Here is a 14,267-nt window from a genome sequence, read left to right on the forward strand (position 1 = left end):
CTTTATTGAACTGGCGGTAATCAATACACATCCACATAGAACGATCCTTCTTCTTCACAAATAAGACAGGAGCACCCCAAGGTAACACACTAGGGCTGAATAAAGCCCTTATCAAGCAAATCCTGTAACTGCTCCTTCAATTCCTTCAACTCGGAAGGAGCCATACGATATGGAGGAATAGAGATGGGCTGTGTGACCGGCAACAAATCAATGCCAAAATCAATATCTCTGTCGGGCGGCATGCCCAGAAGATCAGCTGGAAAAACATCTTGAAAAATCCCTCACTACTGGGACTGACTCAACTGTAGGGGTATCAATACTGGCATCTCTCATATAAGCTAGATACGCGCGTCACACCCTTTCTCAACCATTCGTTGAGCTTTAAGAAATGAAATAACTCTGTTGGGAGTATACTCTAAGGTACCTCTCCACTCTAATAGTGGTAATCCTAGCATAGCCAGCGTCATGGTCTTAGCGTGACAATCAAGAATAGCATAATGGGACTACAACCAGTCCATGCCCAAGATAACATCAAAGTCTACTATACTTGGCAATAATAAATCGGCTATGGTCTCAAAACCACTAAGAGCAATTAAACATGATCGATACACACGGTCCACAATAAGAGAATCTCCCACAGGAGTAGACACATAAACAGGGAAACTCAAGGAATCATGAGATACGCCCAAATACGGGGAAAAATAAGAGGATACATAGGAATAAGTGGAGCCTGGATCAAATAAAACCAACGCATCTCTATGACAGACCGGAACAATACCTGTAATGATAGAGTCGGAAGCAGCTTCCTCTATACGAGCCGGAAGAGCATAATATCTGGCCTGGCCTCCCCCTCTAGGGCGACCTCTACCTCCCCGACCTCCACCTCGAGTTGGCTAAGAAGGTAGGGCGGTAGCTGGTGCTGTAATCATAGCTTGAGGACCCGGTGGAGCACGCAGTGGCTGAGAAGTCTGTGGAGGTTCACCCCTCCTAAGTCTGGGGAAATCCCTCACCATATGGAGAGTGTCGCCACACTTAAAATAATCTGTCGGAGGGCGTGGCTGCTGTGACTAGCTCGGGCCAGGTCTGCTGGACTGACCGCTAAGAGCACCCCGTGCAGGAGGTACACTAGATACTGGTGGCACATAATAAGGCTCCTAGGGCCTAGAAGGGATCGGAATACCAGTGGCGGCTGGAAGAGCTGAACGAACGGGGTGACTCCCATAGCCCCTACCATGGTGAACTGCAGCTGGTGCACAAGTACCACTATAAGTGCCAGACTCTCAGGACCTCTTGGCCTCCCTTTCCTCTCTCTCCTGAACAAGCATACCCTCCAATCTCCTAGCAATACTCATAACCTGCTGATAAGAAATATCCATCTCCAACTCCCAGGCCATGCTAAGCCTGATACTGGGGTGGAGTCCCTCGATAAACTGACGAACCCTCTCTCTAACTGTGGCAACCAAGGCTGGTGCATGTCGGGCCAAATCATTGAAGCGAACTGCATGCTCTGACACAGTCATAGCGCCCTGGCGTAACTGCTCAAACTCTGCACATCGTGCATCTCTGAGACTCTGGAGAACATACTCCCTCAAGAACATGTCCGAGAACTGAGTCCATATAAGTGAAGTTGCCTCAGCCGGACTACTCAACTCATAAGCACGCCACCACTGATAGGCTGCTCCTCTAAGCTGGAATGCAGTAAAAGAAACCCCACTCGACTCCGCTACACCTATAGTACGGAGAATACGATGACACTCTTCCAGAAAACCTTGGGCATCCTCTGATGCCAAACCACTGAAGGTAGGAGAGTGGTACTTCTTGTACCTCTCAAGTCCGAGCTGCTCCGCCTCAGAAACTGCTACCCTAACCTCAAGCTGAACTGGAGCTACCGGCTGCACTGGTATGATCTCTGGATCCTAGTCTACCTAAACTCGCTGCTCTGGGTGCCGGCGACGGGAGTCTGTGCTCCTCCCCCGGCCTGAGATGTGGTAGGAGCAAGTGGAATCAATCCAGCTTGAGCTAAGATGCTGAACATGCTCATGAACTGGGCTAAAGTCTCCTGGAGGACTGGTGCAGCAATAGGTACCTCAGGTGCCTGCCCTCCAGCTGGAGCTACTGGGGGCTCCTCTGTTACAGGTTGCGTGGGTGCTCTGGAGGTGCCACGTGGGCGTCCTTGGCCTCTACTCCGGCCTCGGCCTCTCGCGGCTCTAACAGGGGGCTCGGCTGCCTGGTCATCAGAGCCTTCGGTACGGGTCCTCACCATCTATGAGAAAGAATAGAATACTGATGTTTAGAATTTTTGAAGTCAACAAATTTCGCACGACAAGGAATCAAAGAAGTATAGTTTTTTTTCCTAACAGTTCCATAGCCTCCCGAAGATAAGTACAAACGTCTCCGTACCGATCCACAAGACTCTAATAAATCGGCTTGTGACTCACGACACCTATGCACCAAGAGCTCTGATACCAAATTGTCACGACCCAAACTCCCTCCGTATAATGTCGTGACAACACCTTATCTCTACGACTAGGTAAGCCTAACAAATTGCGAAAAATAACAAAACTAAAATAAAATTTGGCAACTAATAGGAGTGGATAACTGAATAACTAGTAACAATGCCGCTCGACATGTACAATAACCAATACTCTATAAATACACAGTCTTCCCAAGACCCGAAACATCGTAAGTCACAAGCTACAGGAGAAAACTAGTATCTCTATACACTAGAGTCAAATAAAAGAAGTACAGAAGGTAATTGACATAGGGGAGAATAGAAGGCGACTCCGAGGTCTGCAGACGTAGCAGATATACCTTGAAGTCTCCGTACAACAACAAGCACTCTCAGCTAATAGCGAGGATGATAAGAAGTACCTAGATCTGCACAAAAAATCATGTGCAAAAGAGTAGCATGAGTACACCACAACGGTACCCAATAAGTGCCAAGCCTAACCTCGGTCGAGTAGTGACGAGGTTAGGTCAGGCCCATTGGTATATAATAAATAAAGCAGGGGAATATAAAAGTGTATTAAGAGACTGGAATTCTACAAAAGGAAAACACAGCAAAAATAGCAGGAGATCTCCCGAGATACCGTCTCGTACTCCCAAAGTAAATAAGCAAAGAGATCTCCCGAGGTACCGCCTCGTAGTCTCAAAAGTAAATATGCAGGGAGAACTCCCGAGGTACCACCTCGTAGTCTCAAAAGCAAATATACAGGGAGAACTACCGCGGTACCGCCTCGTAGTCTCAAAAGTAAATATGTAGGGAGAACTACCGAGGTGCAACCTCGTAGTCTCAAAAGTAAATATACAGGGAGAACTCCCGAGGTACCGCCTCGTAGTCTCAAAAGTAAATGTGTAGGGAGAACTCCCGAGGAAACGCCTCGTAGTCTCAAAAGTAAACACACAGCTCAAAGCGATAAATACAACAGTTAACATCAAGATTTCTATAGTTATACTGATAAAGGACAAGGAAAAGCGGGAAATCAACTAGGCATGCTTCACAGAGTTCAAATAAGCAGTTAAAGTACATAGACATGCGATATTAGACTAAACATGATAACTACACATATTGGAATAGCTCAATTAAGAATGAAAATAGACAAATACTCATTTAAACAGTATAACTCAAATTAAAGGAAAACCAGATTGCTACTTAGTAAAATAAATCGGGGTTTACAACAAATAGCCCGTGGACGTACTCGTCACCTCACGTACACGACGCTCACATATCACAACAGTACCAAATCCTAAGGGAATTTCCCCCACATAAGGTTAGGCAAGCCACTTACCTCGAACCAAGCTCAATCAATCCATAAGAATGCCCTTTCCTCGATTATCCGACTCCGAATGGCCCAAATCTAACCAAACACAATTACATATCATAAATATAACTATAATAGACTAATCTAATTAATAAAATAAGGACTTTAACAAGAAATTCGAAAACTGCCCTAAAAGTTGACCTAGTCTCACATCTCGAAATCGGGTAAAAGTCACAAAATATGAATACCCATTCACTCACGAGTCCAACCATATAAGAATTAGTCGAATCCGACCTCAAATCGCCTTTCAAAACTCAAAATTTTAGTCTAGGAAGTTTATACCATTTTCCCCCAAATTTCCAACTCAAATCCCTAATTAGATGATGAAAATAGTAATAGATTCATGAAATATAGTCCAATACGGGTTAGAATCAATTACTTCAATAATTTCCTTTAAGAACCCTCGAAAAATCGCCTCACACCGAGCTCTCAAGGTCCCAAAATTGAAAATAGAAAACAAACCCTTGAACTTGATCTTTTCTGCCCAACGATTCTGCATCTACGGACCTACTATCGCACCTGCGACGCTGCACCTGCGGAAATTTCATCGTAGGTGCGGAAATGACTTAAGAGGTCTGGGTTCGCTTCTGTGATGAGGTGGCCGCACCTACGCGCCCGCTTCTGCGTTCCTTTCACTGCTCCTGTGTGTCCGCTTCTGCGAGACTCTGACTGCTTCTTCGGTCCCGGTTGGGTAGGCCCATAATCTCTTCTGTGGCTCGATGGCCGCTTCTGCGGCCCAAAATGCGCAGGTGCGATTACATCAGGTGCGACAACTTTAGCCAATCCAACACATTTCCAAATGATCCGTTAACCACCCGAAATCAACCCGAGGCCCCCGGGACTTCAACCAAACATACCAAGAAGTCCTAAAATATCATACAAACCTAGTCTAGCCCTCAAATCACATAAAACAATGCTAAAAATATGAGTCACCCTCCGATTCAAACTTAATGAACTTTGAAACTTCAAACTTCTAAAACTGATGTTGAAACCTATCAAACCACGTCCGATTGATCTTATATTTTGCACAACAGTCATATTCAGCTTATAGACTTACTCCAGCTTTCGGAATCTGAATCCGACCCCGATATCAAAAAGTCCACTACCGGTTAAAATCTCTAAAAATTCAACTTTCGCCAATTCAAGCCTAAATCAGCTACAGACCTCCAATTCACAGTCCGGACACGCTTCTTAGTCCAGAATTACCCAACGGAGCTAACGGAACCGACAAAACTCTATTCCGGAGTCGTCTTCACACAATTCTAACTACAGTAAAAAATCTTAAGACTTAAGCTTCCGTTCAGGGACTAAGTGTCCCAAAACACTCCAAAAACACAACCAAAGCCTCCCGACAAGTCACATAAGCAGAAAAAGATACGGGAGAAGCAGTAAATAGGGAATCAGGGCTATTACTCTCAAAACGACCGGCCGGGTCGTTACACTAGTCTACCATTCGGATGACCTCGTACCTATTAGGTACACTGATTCGTATTTCCAATCAGATAGAGATTCAAGAAAGTCTATCTCAGGAAATGTGTTTACTCTGGGAGGTGGAGCCATAAGTTGGAGTCGCATCAAGCAAACTTGTGTTGCTGATTCCACCATGGAAGCTGAATATGTGGCAGCCTCTGAGGCAGCCAAAAAGTCAGTTTGGCTCTGGAATTTCCTAAGAGAGTTAGGTGTGGTTCCCTCGATTCAAGCACCGATAACACTTTATTGTGATAATAGTAGTGCGGTTGCAAATTTGAAGGAGCCACGAATCCATAAAAGAGCAAAGCACATTGAGCGTAAATATCATTTAATTCGTGAGATAGTGCTAAGAGGGGATGTAGTAGTCACCAAGATTGCGTCAGAGAACAACTTGGCGGACCCGTTTACTAAAAGCTTGCCATAGAAGACTTTTGATAGGCATGTAGACGGAATGGGTGTTATAATTGTAGACGCATGATTATGAATCTAAGTGGGAGATTGTTAGGATATACTATAAACCATGCGTATTGTTATAGTATTCTTTATGGAACAATAATTTATTTATTTATTCAATTCAATAAAGTTTTATTTTAAATAGATCATGTATTTGTCTATGTGTCCTTTGCTTATATAGTAGATGATTTAGTGTATAAAGTTTAGCTTATATACGGAAGATTAAATCATCGGTTCTTATAAGTCATAAAGTTTATGTTCACAATCTAATGATGGAGTTGGACAAACCATCAAAATGGTTGTAGCATACGATTAAATATAATTTATCTTGATTATGGGAATGGTTTAATTTCGACTTCTTATGCTAATACATTTTGTATGTATTGAACGGATCAAGTAGAGATAAGTATTTTATACTGATTTAATAAAATAATTTCTCTAGTCCATTTAACGTACTTATACTTTTAATTTTGATATAATTATTATTAGTTGTGTGTGTCATTTATTGTTTTGATTTATTAAAAGGCGAGATTCTTTCGTGGGTCAATAAGCCTGGTAAATTGGACAATATTAATATACATTGGCGAAGTAATAATTAGTTGATAGAATCCATGTCTCGGCTTTTGAGATTGATGATACTCCTTTATGAAAGCTTAAGCTTTCATGTGTAAACCCGGTCGGTAGATTTTGTATCCGACACATGAAATAAGTTAATCGAAAGTTTAAAGGAAGTAATAAATAGATTAAATTGTGAGTAATTTAATTTGATTGATTAGTATCTGAATCTTATCATGAGGAGTTAAATAAGGTTTTATGGAAGAATTTCGAAATTGCACTAAGGAGTGCAATTACGAATTTTTAGTGAAATAATTCGTAATTTATTATGATAGAAATTAATTTCGAAATTCGGAATTAATTCCATTATAGGCAGCCTTATTAATTAAATTCAGTGGTCCCTACTGTGCCTAAATAATAGAAAATAAAAGAAACCTTTCCTTAGTAGAAGAAGAAAGCCTAACAGGTTTTTGAAAAGGGTTCTACCCTAAAAAACGTGGCTATATATACCTCATATAGGGCTGGCCGTTTTTTTACACACGTTTTACTTGAAATTTTGCCCACCCGAAATTCTCTCTTTTCGGATATTATTTGGGTAACACAGTAGAAGACTGTGGAACGCTTTGCTGAGGTCGTAGTCTTGCTACTCTGGAACTGGAGACCGAGATTGATCTGCTTTGTTCACGCTTCAAGAGGTATCTTATATAATCTCCATATGTGCCAATTGTTTAATTTACACGTGAATATTATACTTAAATTGCTTCCGCTGTGATATATTATCCAACAGGAACAACCAAACTTTTTAAGTGCTTCAGATATAGTGCTTCTCCCTATTTGATAATTATAAATGATGCGTACAATATCTCTCACAAAAATAAAATACATGAGCTAAGAACTAAGAAGATATTATTTTTTCACAAAGTCAAGCCGAAAATATAGTTGCTAAACCTGAAGGAAAATGCATGAAAGAGTAGTTGCAATATTAATTATGGTAGCTACTTAACCTTGACTTTAAATAGCATGTTCATTATTCCAACAACTTTGTCAAAATAAAAGCATACAGTTTGGCTATCGTTCTGTACATATATGAGGGGAAAGTTACTCTATGCTAATCGTTTTACTTGTTGAAGCTTGAAGAGTAGTATTACTAATACTTGAGAAAATGGAGTATAAAGTTGTTTGTGAGTTATTATTTTCAGCTCCAATTATGTTTGTTGGATTGATGAAATTAAAAGCCGGAATTTTAGTGTATGGGGGCCAAGATGAAAGAGAAGGTAAATTGAGAGACACATATTATGTTCCTCTAGACTGTATGAGAATGTCAACATTGCTTTCCTCCGATCGAACATTTGGCAATGGCCAAAACTCCTCAAATCAACTTAGCAGGCCATTGCTACCCTTCATCCGGTGGCTGTCAAAAGTTAGGTAACAACATCAAGCAACGCCAAAGCCAAGGGATTAAGGTATGTTACTTATGGAGCAGATTACTATATAATGAAACAATATTCTAGGAGGCCAAGCAAATTCTCGACCACTGGGCGATGCAGTGCTCGGTGGAATAGATTCTGATATTGAAAAGGAACAATGGCAATACTATGCAGCACTAGTTCGAAAATTGTCAAGTTATAGCCAACAAGGAAAAAGAATTTTACTTAACTGCACACTTCAGTCCATTCCTTGACCAATGGCTAGGAAAAGCACTTAATACTGGCCTTTTTGACTATGTTTGGATTCAATTCTACAAAATCCCTCAATATGAGTTTAATTCTGGAAGTCCTGATAATTTCAAGAACTCGTGGAATCAATGGACATCGTTAGTGCCAGGTAAAAAGGTATATATAGGACTTCCAGCTTCAAAGGCAGCTGCAGGAAATGGTTATATTCCAAAACAACAATTAATCCCATAAGTATTGCCATTTGCTGATGGAATTTTGAGAATATAGGAAATATTTTTCTTGTATATTGATGATTGTATTCAGTGTACAATATCCTATATATACAAATTGCTGAGAAAGAAAAATAGAAAATTGCCTAACAGACTTATACAGGTGTCTATTCCTAATTGAGTCTAAAATTACAAACTAAAGGAATCTATACAAAATGCAAAACTAGACATATATGACTAATCATCCGTTACTTCCTTCTAGAAGAGGCTGGAGACTTCAAACATTTTCCAGCACACTGTTTATTAAATAAAATGGACATCCCAGATGCATCCATGTGGGTCTTCAATGAACAATTATGATTGGTTTGAATGATATAATGAGAGTTTGACTTCTTAAGATTTTCTTCCTTGTTCGTATTGAACAGAGTCCTCTTCTTTCTTTCTTCTGAGAGTAAACTGCTCAATTTATTAGCCATACAATTTTTGGTTCAAACATCCCCCCTCAAGTTGGAGGGGTAGAAGACACACCCAACTTATTGACGATCCGATGATGCTGAGGACCATAAAGAGGTTTAGTAAAAGTGTCGGCGATCTGAGACAATGAAGGAACAAAAGAGAGAGAGAGAGAAGTCCAGCAAGGAATTGTTGACAAACGAAGTGACAATCCAAATCAATGTGCTTCGTCTGTTCATGAAACACCGAATTTTTCGTGATATGGGTAGAAGCCTTGCTATTAGAATGAAGAGATATCAAAAGCGAAGGTGTGACAGTTAGATCGGATAGAGGAGATGAACAAGCCAAGTATTTCGGCGACGACATGCCGCATTGACCGGTATTCTGCTTTAGCCGATGAAAGGGAGATTAAATGCTATTTCTTGGATTTCTAAGAAATAGGAGATCCGCACAAATTGATAAAAAGATCCAAAGACTGAGCGGCATGAATCAATGCAATATCCCTAATCGGAGTCACAAAAGGCGAGGAGCTGAAAAGAAGAGGCTGAATTCATAAAAAGGACCAAACTTAGTGTAAAGAAGAGGTTGCTGCATATACTGGCTCAGATGTTGTACTGCATAAGAAAGGTTTGGTCGATTACGAGTCAAATAGTTGAGCTTGCCGATGAGTCTCTGGTAGATTGTTGGATCATAAAGAAGCTCTCCGGAATTAGCACTCAATTTGCAAGATGGATCCAAAGGAGAATTAGCAGGTTTTAACTCTTTACACCCAAAATGAGAGAGAAGATCCAGGGTGAATTTTCTTTAACTAACAATTAACCCATGATTTTTTCGAATGATTTCCAGTCCAAGAAAATAACTTGCTTCACAAAGATATTTAATTTGAAACTCTAAATTAAATTTTTGGATAATTACTAGTGATTAAAATATCGTCAACATAGACTGCTAGGATAGTGATACCAGAATCTGACTTGTTAAAGAATAATGAGTAATCATTAAGTGAGTGAGAATAACCTTTGAAATTGAGAGCTGCAGTGAGCCGAGCATACCACTGTCGCGAGGCTTGCTTCAGCCCATATAAAGACTTATTTAATTTGGATACATGGTTAGGACTAGGGGGTGATAAACCTGTAGGGAACTTCATGTAAACTTCTTCCTGTAGGTCACCATGAAGAAACATGTTATTAACATCTAATTGAAACAATTTCCAATCCTTCTTTACAGCAATAACTAAGAGACACCTCACAATGGTCATTTTGACCACTGAAGAAAAAGTCTCAGTGAAACCCACACCCTCTCTCCGTGTACCTCCCTCACAACAAGCTTTGATTTGTACCTTTCAACACTCCCATTGATATTTGATTTTATAGACCCATTTACAAGGCAAAGCCTTTTAACCTTTAGGCAATTCAACAACTTTTCAGGTACCATTTGATTCCAAAGCTTGAAGTTCCTTAGCCATAGCCTCCTGCCAACTAGGTGCAATATAGCTTGGGAAAAATGAGTGGGTTCTGTGAGGTGTGAGATGGAGTGAAAAAGTGCTTGATTTGAAGAAGATAGAGTAGAAATAGGTAATGTAATGTAACGACCCGACCAGTCATTTTGAGCTCTAGCGTATCGTTCAACAATTTGAGACCTTGAGTAGCTTCACTTAAGGTATTATGACTTGTACGTGTAGTTGGAATTGAATTTCAGGAAGTTCGGAGTTGACTTGGAAAGAAAATTCTGATTTCGGAAGCTTTAAGTTGGAAGAATTGACTAAGTTTCGACTTTTGAGTAAACAACCTCAGAATTAGAATTTGAAGGTTCCAATAGATTCGTATGATGATTTCGGACTTGGGCATATGTTCGGGTTGAGTATTGGGGGAGGGGAGGGGGCATTTCGGTGCTTATTGTGAAAGTTTGGTATTTTGAAGGTTTTAGAATTTCATAAGTTTGGTTTGAAGTGGATTTTGATGTTATCGATTTCCGTTTGGAGTTCCAAGCCATGGAAAAGGTTCGTATCATGATTTTTGACTTGTGCATAATGTTTGGCGTCATTTCAGAATGTTTTGATATGATTCGGACGCGTTCGTTGAAGTTTGGAAGTTTGAAAGTTGAAATAAAGGTTTCGATAGCCGATTCATAGTTTTGATGTTGTTTGGTCTGATTTGAGGCCTCGAGCAGGTTTGTATCACGTTTTGGGACTTGTTGGTGTGATTGGACGGGGTCCCGAGGGCCTCGGGTGTGTTTCAGGATGGTTTCAGGTCATTTCCCCATGTTTTGCTGCTGCTGATGCTGGTTCTGGTGTCGTTCATCACGAACGCATGGTGGTTATCGCGTTTGGGAAGAAGGGTTTTTGGGGCGAGTGGAAATTGCTCATTGCGAACGCGACATAGAGTTTGCGAATATGGAGAAGAGCCTGAGGAACCTACGCGAATGCGACATGAAGGTCGCGAACGCGGAGAAAGATCTAGAGCTGGGCTTGGAGCCGTTTAGCCTTCGCGAACGCGATGCTTCCTACACGAACGCGAAGGGCGGGGGTCAGTAGTCTTGGCAAACGTGACACGAAGGTCGCGAACACGCAGAGTAAATTTGGAGGCAGTGAGGTTTTGCCTTCGCTATCGCGAAGAAGGACTGGCTTGGGCAGATTGTTTAAAATCGGGATTTTTGCTCGTTTCACTCATTTCTCTTTTGGTTTGGGTGATCTTTGGAGAGCTTCAAGGGGAGAGTTTCATCATCAATAGCAAGGTAAGTTATTCCGACTTATTGTAAGTTAAATACATGAATTCTATAAGGATTTAAACATGAAAATTAGTAGAAATTGTGGGATTTTGGTAGAAAACCTAGAATTTGGTATTTTTGGATTTTGACCACGAAATTGGACATGGAATTTGAAACAAATCATATATTTGAGTTAGCGGCGTCATGCGTCATGGGTAAATCTTATCTTTAAAAATTTTCAGAATCTGGGCACGTGGGCCAGGGGGTTGACTTTATTGAATTTTCGAGCGGAGTTGAAAATTATTATAAATAAATTAATTATAATGTTGGAGTATATGTTTATTGGTTTTTCATGATTTTTTGACTAGTTTAGATCGATGGGCATTCGGTTTGAGGTGTTAGACTGACGTTGGAGCCGGTTATGGAATTTCGGAGCGAGGTAAGTCTCTTGTCTAACCTTGTGAGGGAGAAACTACCCCTAGGTGATGTGATTGGTATGTGCTATTAGTTGTGGGTGCTACGTACGCACGAGGTAATGAGAGTCCGTTCGTAGCTAAAGCATGTTTATGTCCGGGTAGACTTAGGACTTTACCATGTAATATTTGAAATATTTGATCTCATTCTGCTGGCTTAATTAATTGAAATTATAATTGAATTTGATTTGGAAATATATACATATATATTAGGCCGAGACTTATTGTCTTGAGTTGTTGGCAAGTTATTTGAGAACGATAAAGGTTATATTCACGCTGTGTTCATGTACTGTATTGTAAGCACGTGTCTCGTAATTCAGTAATTTTCTTCCTTTCTTGTGGAGCAGGCCGAATGCCTCGGCATTATAATATATGCATCTATGGTTCGTGTCGCTCAACCCTCGGTAGTGTACACATTATTCTGGACCGGGCCGAACGATCTCGGCATAATCGTGCGTTATATCGCTGGTAGTCCGAATATTCATGAGATTATCTTTCCACTGATGCCCGACATTTTATATGGTACTTCTTATCCGTTTGTTACTGTTACTTGATACATCTGAACTGTTGAGGTAGAATACAAGATTGAGAAATTCATACTTTAAAAGAAATATTTGGAAGATTAGGTAACTTACAAATTTACCCCATTATTGTTGTGTGCTTCACATCTGCTTATGGTTTATTATATTGCTTTGTTAGACCTCTAGTAAGTGTCGATGTCGATCCCTCGTCACTACATCTCTAGGGTTAGGCTATATACTTACTGGGTATGCATTGATTTACGTACTCATGCTATACTTCTACACTAAATATGCATGATCTGACAAGTTCAATTGGTGGTCATTTTGGCGCGCAGGCGCAACTGCTGAGGAGATTTTATGGTGAGCTACATTCCAGGCTACGTATCGCAGCCCACAGAGTCTTCGTCATACCATTTACTTTATCCTGTCTTATTTACATTCCGAACAAAGGTTGTATTATTTTTGTACTCCTTAGTAAATGCTCATGCACTTGTGACACCGGGTTTTGGGGATGTTCTAGAATTTGTTATGGATTGTTTTACACTGATTCACTTTCACTTATTATTTTAACGAAATAGTACATAACTACGATTCATTCTGATGCACTAACCTTGTTATCCAAGAAAGACTTATAATTTTAAAAATGATAAAATGAATAATTAAGTGTTGGCTTGCCTAACGATGATGTTAGGCGCCATCACCGACTTATAGTGGATTTTGGGTCGTGACAGCTTGGTATCAGAGCTCTAGGTTCACTTGGGTCTCACGAGTCATGAGCAAGTCTAGTAGAGTCTTGCGGATCGGTACAGAGACATCTGTACTTATCTTCGAGAGGCTACATAGCTGTTAGGAGCACTTCTCTTCTTGATTCCTCGTCGTGCGATTTGATTCCATTAAGGCTTTTGCCTTCATATCCTTCCTACTCACTCTTACACAACGTTGAGTGCTTGTTATCAATGGGGCATTGAAAAGTGCAGTGGTACTACAGATGTAGCGCATGATGTATCTCCCTGCGTATTTGAGCAAGCTATTGTCGTCAACTTGTGGAAGGGGCTTTGTCATTTCAGCCATGTATCAGTATTGCCTATGGTTTTGAGTCTATGCACAAATTGTTATGATGTTCATGAGTGGTTATCATGCAATGTTGATGTAAATGGTAGGGTGCTTATTTATGGATTGCGGCAGTGAATGACTCGAAAGTAGGATTTCTCAGTTCATGGTTTAGAGGTTCGGCATTTAAATTCCAGCGGAGGAAAGGCAATCAGACTATGGATATTCTGGCTTTGGTTGATGGAGTAACAAGACCTGATATTTTCGAGCATGGTGGAATTTTCATTTATGATGTGGTGTCATCGTCCTTGTTTGAACGCATTAAGGTTTGCCGGTATTATGGTCTTCTTAATTTGCCTTCGGGGCAGGGTGTTGTGAAATGGTGCCTGAGGAATGGTTGTCAGAAATGGCCGTGTGTAGCGGTTTCTGAATCGAATCGGTGTTTCTAATGCTGATGGCTCGAGAAAGATGGCATTCGATGAGGCTTAGAGTTGGTAGCAATTTATCAGTTCAGGTGCTACAGAGATGGATTTTGATTTGAGGCAGCTATTGGGCATCGACGGATGAGGAAGGACATGGTAGGAGGTATCTCGTGATGGTGGAATTGCTAGCAGGTCAAGTATGAAAAGCAGAGGTCGAGAAGTTGCTTAAATGAGGTGGTTTAACCGAAGTGGGAGTGACAAAGTAGCATATAGATTCTGTGGCAGGAAAGCCACATGCCTTGAGAAAAGTTAAGAGTGATTTAGGAATCATGGTGGACAGTGACTAGGTCTACGGATTTTATTTGGGGATGGAGGCTACTGCATGGAGGTAGGTAGAATATGATAAAGAGGAGTTTGCCTGAAATGAAGAGGGGTGTGAAAACTTGATTACCGTTTTGGAT

At 40.8% G+C, this 14,267-nt stretch overlaps 1 pseudogene; it reads left to right on the plus strand.

Annotated features, from left to right (window-relative positions):
- Positions 1 to 7,306: 7,306 nt before the first annotated feature.
- LOC142177096 (basic endochitinase-like) lies at positions 7,307 to 8,242 on the plus strand (annotated as a pseudogene).
- Positions 8,243 to 14,267: the final 6,025 nt, after the last annotated feature.

Source organism: Nicotiana tabacum, chromosome 23 (genome assembly GCF_000715075.1).
Source record: "Nicotiana tabacum cultivar K326 chromosome 23, ASM71507v2, whole genome shotgun sequence".
Lineage (NCBI taxonomy): Eukaryota > Viridiplantae > Streptophyta > Magnoliopsida > Solanales > Solanaceae > Nicotiana > Nicotiana tabacum.